We start from the raw sequence: 5,918 nt of genomic DNA, 5'->3' as shown, positions 1-5,918 counted from the left end.
CAGAGTTCGGAGCTCACAATTTCTGGGTCTTCCAAGCAAATCAAAGCAGGGTTGCAGCTCTGCAGTATTTTTGTCTTGGAAAACGGCCTGCCTGAGCATATTTAAACAAGGAGTACCAAGACTAACTATTGACACACCCCGCAAAAAGAAAAAAGACTTAACTATTGACACTTTTGTGTACAGGTATCAGATTTTCCTGTTCTACGCATTTAGATCACTAACGCTATTATATTTCTATATGGAGGCAGTTCCATTAATTTATTGTAGTTGCAGACTTGCGGGTCATAGCGTTTGGAAGCATTCCAACCAGACCTTATCGGCTTAGCATCTTGATTTAAAATATTGCAAAGTGTCACTACATGACATGCATCTCGACCAGCAACTTTACACCTACACCATAGCGGGGATCAAAGTCATGCACGTAACTCTTTTATTATTTGATAGCTCACTTATTGACACCAATTGCCGGCATTTTGAATCTGGACTTTTTACTGATTTAATACACAGTTTCTTGCATTTATCTTGTATTTTTGTTTTATTCCATAGGTTGCGCCACTTAACAGTTTTCCGGTCTAACCTTGGGAGGGAAGACGATGTCTCGCTGAGGTGATGACCGACCAGGCGCCACCTCGATGGGAACAATATCACAAAATATTAGCAAATAATTCATGGTGATGTGATGAGCTTCATGCTATTGGTGTTTCTGGGTTGCACCAACTTGGTTCATGCGGAAGCATGCCTTGGTCGACACAGATTATTTGCTAACATTTTGTGACACACACATATTTTCTTGTTTTTGTAGATTTTTTCGACAAAGCTCGTTTCTGTAGATAGCTAAACTAGGTGATGTCTCGCTGAGGTGATGACCGACCAGCACTAGTAGAAAAAGGGCCTATTGTTCCGGTTGGTAAGGGCCTTTTGTCCCGGTTTTTGAACCGGGACTAAAGGGTCGTTACGAATGCCATAACCCTTTAGTCCCGGTTCTTACATGAACCGGGACAGTTGGGCCTCCACGTGGCCGGTGCGGCGAGCCCAGGCAGGAGGGCCTTTGGTCCCGGTTGGTGGCACTACCGGCTACATATATACAATAATTATCTCTTACAATATAATCTCCTAACTAAATTGTAAGAACACAGGGTCCACATAGTATTCTCCGTTTTCAGCGATCACGTGGTCAAGGAAGAATGCCGCCAATTCCTCTTGAATTGCTCGCATACGATCTGGTGCTAGGAGTTCATCCCGCATCCGAAAGATCTAATTTGAAGAAGGGGGTCAACACATATATATATATATGAATAAATGAAACTCAACACAAATGATGGTAATAAAATAAAATTGTGAATATTATTGCTTACGCACTTCATATTGTTCGTCAGAGTAGCCCCGCTCACAGGTCGTGTAGCGGATGGACTCGCAAACGTAATATCCACAGTAATTATTCCCGGGTTCCTGCCACAACCACTTTACAAGAAATAGAGGTCAATCAAACTGATAAGCAAGCATGCTAAATGATATTGATGAAACTAGCGCTTGAATCACTAGGAGATGCGCGGAACATGCTACTATAGTACTCACTTTCGGGTGTTTAAATTGCAGCTTCTTCGGCAGTCCCGGAGCTTTTTTGATGAATTTTCTCCAAACCCTGCCAGACAAAGAAAACAGTTACTTGATATCAGGAAATGAACAAAGTTGCTGATATGGTGGATAATGATCGATTTAACTTACTTCTCGAGCATTTGAGTCATGTCCGCATAGTCCTGGGGATCTTTTCGTCTCGAGTCTAAGACGGTTACTACTCCCTGCTCAAGCTTAATCTCTAGGAGAATATAGTGGAAGCTGCGCACGCATGCATAAGTCATCAATTACATTACTATAATCTGGACTAATAAGGGAAACCGAATATGCACAAGACAGTAACACTCACTTGAAGTTGTAAGGAAAGAGTATTATATCTTTGTTTTCATTTATTACCAACGATCGTAGCAAGTTGGCCTCGGTATTTTCGGCATGATATTTAACCTCAGTTGCATCTATGAGATTTGTGTTAATGAACCCAATATCACCGATTTCTCTTTTCTTCAATTCGGCGATCTTCAATCTGCATAATATAGTGAGGATAATTATAAATACATGCAATGAAAGAGCTGACCTATATAGAGAGACTTAGTGACAGAACTAGTACTACTTACAGACAGTAGCAAGTGATCATTGATCTATCGAGGGCCTTTTGATTGAAAAACTGGAAGAACTCCTCAATTGGAACATTCAACAGTTCAATTCCAACGAGGTCATGCTCTGTTTTAACTCTCGGCGTCAAAGTATTCCTCCCCCCAGACTCTCTGCAGGTTTTCATGTACCAATCATGTAATCTTCGCATCATCGTTGTTAGAGATCTTTCATCTTTGACGAGAGGCTTCCCGTAATGGTATTTGTGTTCGTCCACCTCCAAGATATCATAATGTACATCGTCGGGCAGGTAATCTCCAAGATTGCTATAACCGGGCACCATCCTCGGATCATTAGCGACGATGTCGCTAGACACCTTGAGCGGGGGGGCACGATTGGTTCGCTTGTTCGCCGAGCTGGGCAATTTTTTTCCCAGCTCGTCGTTCCTTTAACCTTTGATCACTGACAGTACTTCCCGACCGCTCCGCTTCGGCAAATGACTTTGCAATAATGCGCTCATAGTTGCCTTTCAGCGGAGACTTTGGTGGTTTTGTCAGGGCAGCCAGAGTGCGCTTCGCTTTCACCGGATCTACCTTCTCCTCCGAAGGTGGATGTTTATTTGCTTTCACCCCTTCAAAGAAGTTCGTCACTTCGGCTCGCACGATCTTCGTGGTTTCCTCATCGGTCCTCTCGTATGGTAACTTCTCTGGAGTCTTCAGAGAAGGACCGAATCTGTATTGCCTCCCGCCTCTGGCTGTACTGCTAGATGCCGACAGAGCAGACGGAGCGGCTGCGGCTATCTTCTTTCCTTGCTTACGAGGTGGAGGAGAAGGACTATGACGCACCGGAGCAGCCGGAGCGGCGGCGGGTCTCTTCTGCCCTTGCTGACGAGGCGAAGGAGGAGGCTGCTATGGCGTGCCGGCGCAGGCGGAGAAGGAGGCGGAGTGCCGCCACGCGCCGGAGAAGGAGGCTGAGTGCCCTGAACACTCGCCGGAGGAGGAGGCGGAGGAGGAGGCGGAGTGCCGCCACGCGCCGGAGAAGGAGGCTGAGTGCCCTGATCACTCGCCGGAGGAGGAGGCGGAGTGCCCTTACTCGCCGGAGGCATCCAGTTCGGAAGGTTGATGAGCTCCTTCCGCCATAGGCATGGAGTCTTCAGAGCAGAACCCAGCCGAGTCTCCCCTTCACCGGTAGGGTGGTCAAATTTCATCGACCATCACCCTAGCATATCCTTCTGGAATCGGCCGGCAGTGGTAGGCTGCGCCGGGTTCAGGAGGTAAAACAGAGCCAACAGCCGTCTTGACTTTGAAGTTCTGCCATTGCGTCATAAGGTGGCAATGTTGAGACTCCGTGATAGCATCCACGGGGTAGCTAGCAGGAGCCGTCAAGACATGCTCCGGCTGAAGCAGCTCGGTGGAAGCCACGCTGCTTCTCCGCTGAGATGGCGGGGTAGCTTCGGGGGTAGTTTCGGCATGTCGATTGCCGTCTCGTTCCTCTAGCGCTTGAACCCTTTCGTGCAGCTTCTGAATTTGGGTCCGCTCCACTTTTTTCCTCCTCTCCTGGCTTTTGTAACCGCCTGCGTCCGGAAAACCAGCCTTCCACGGAACGGAGCCTGGCGTGCCTCGTGTCCGTCCAGGGTGCTCAGGATTCCCGAGGGCCACTGTGTGCTCGTCGTTCTCTTTGTCTGGAACGAACGTCCCTTGCTGCGCTGCATCAATATAGTGCTGAAGCCTCTTGACTGGTATTCTCAAAAGCTCGTCCGTCCAAACGCACCTCCTTGATACAGGGTCCAATTTTCCGCCAGCCCCGAAGAACCAAGTCCGGCAACGGTCTGGCCAGTTCATTGTCTGTGGTTCGATCCCTTTATCAAGTAGATCATTCTCAGCCTTGGCTCAATTAGGCCGGGCTTTGAGGTAGCCACCTGACCCCGTGCGATGGTGAAGCTTCTTCTTTGCAGGATTCTTCTTGTTTGTCGCTGACATCTTCTTACTCTTTTCCGATGTCTTGTGGGCCACAAATGCGGGCCAGTGATCTCTGATCTTCTCATACCGGCCGATGAATTCTGGTGTCTCTTCTTTGTCGACAAATGTTTTCAGCTCATTCTTCCACCTCCTGAATAGGTCTGCCATCTTCTTAAGAGCACGAGACTTGATTAATTGCTCTTTAACTGGCTTCTCCGGATCCTCCTCTGGCGGTAGGGTGAAATTTAACTTTGGCTCAGTCCAAAGATCATCTTTCTGCATGTCATTGACATAAGACACCTCAGGGTCTTCCTTCTTAGGCTTATACCATTGGTGGATGCTGATCGGGATCTTGTCCCTAACAAGAACCCCACACTGAGCAGCAAATGCTTCCTTTGTCCGAATGGGTTCAATCGGTTGGCCGTCGCGCGCGATTGCTGTGATCTCAAACCTTTCATCCGAGCGCAACTTTCTCTTCAGGCCTCGTTTCTTTACCGAAGTTGTGCTCGATCCCGAGGGCTAGAAAAAAGAAGAAAGACGAGAGTTAATTAATATGTGTACATACCAAAACAATGAATGCATCAATTAGCTATTCAGCACAGGCTTAACTAATATATTTACCTGGCCGGACTGTGTTCGGTCAGCGGAGCCGTCACCACGGGCTCCTTCTTGCACCAGCATTGGGTCACCGGAGCCATCATAATTATGTCTTTCCTCCTCCACTCTTCGATCACCGTAGCCTGCTTCTTCACCCTGTTCTTGCAGACCATCATTGTCGTTAAGATACGACAAGATATCACCTCCGGCTAAGATTATGTCCCCCAACACCTCTTCTGCTTCCTCGTCTCGTCCGTGCTCCATTGTTTCTGCAAATACTACAACATGGCAATTATTACACAAACATGACAGCAGGTGGATATATTAGTGCAAACGTAGATCTAGCTTATTCCGGGTTTGGGGTGGCCTCGGCAACGCTTCAAGGGTAGGGGCGCGGCGGGAGGGGGTAGGAGACCGACATCGTTTTTTCCTAGGGTTTGGGTGTCCTCGAGAGTTTTGGTCGAGCGAGAGGGCTGGGGGGGGTGCTCCCGTGGTATAAGTTATCACGGTCGAGAGGGGGTATATATATAGACCGCCCATCATGTCGAAGTTATTTTGGAATGGAGTTCCCGATAAAAATTAAGAAGAGGAAGTAGAAGATAAAAAAAGTGGAGAAGAAGAAAAAAAAAGGAGAAGAAGAAGGAATAGAGGAGAAGAAGAAAAAATGGACTATTTTTTCTTCTTCTCCTCTATTCCTTCTTCTTCTCCTTTTATTTTTCTTCTTAATCCTCTTCTTAGTTCATTCCTTCTTCCTTTCTTCCTAGCTAGATATATAAAACTTTTCTAAAAAATGTTATCGGGGAGGGGGTATCGACCCCCACCCCCCTCATCATGCATATATAGCTACCACATACATATATAAATTGAAAAAAATTTACATATATACAACAAAAACATTAATACACATATGAACAAAAAATACATATATGAACAAAAACATGTTGTGAACAAAAAAATTAATGTAATAAATCTAATAAGAAATTAATCTAATAAAAAACATGCTCAGAACTTACATATAGCCACATACATACAAATATACATTATATATATATGAACAAAAAATTAATCTAATACAAAATAAAAACAGAGCCGGACCGGCGCGGCGGCTCACAGCGGGGGCCTCTGGCGATGGCGACGGCGGGGGAGGCGAGGGCGCCGACGCGGGGGCAGGCCGCGGGAAGGGGCTCGGGCGCGGGG

General features: G+C 46.7%; 1 protein-coding gene across 1 annotated transcript in view; it reads right to left on the bottom strand.

The window, feature by feature from the left end:
- LOC123170629 (probable glutathione S-transferase GSTU6) overlaps positions 1-5,918 on the bottom strand; it is a 19,747-nt gene that overhangs the window by 1,117 nt on the left and 12,712 nt on the right. The window lies entirely within an intron of this gene.

The sequence above is a fragment of the Triticum aestivum genome, chromosome 7D (assembly GCF_018294505.1).
Source record: "Triticum aestivum cultivar Chinese Spring chromosome 7D, IWGSC CS RefSeq v2.1, whole genome shotgun sequence".
NCBI classification, from domain to species: Eukaryota; Viridiplantae; Streptophyta; class Magnoliopsida; order Poales; family Poaceae; genus Triticum; species Triticum aestivum.
The sequence above is the reverse complement of the archived record's forward strand: the minus strand, read 5'-3'. Positions and strand labels throughout refer to the sequence as shown.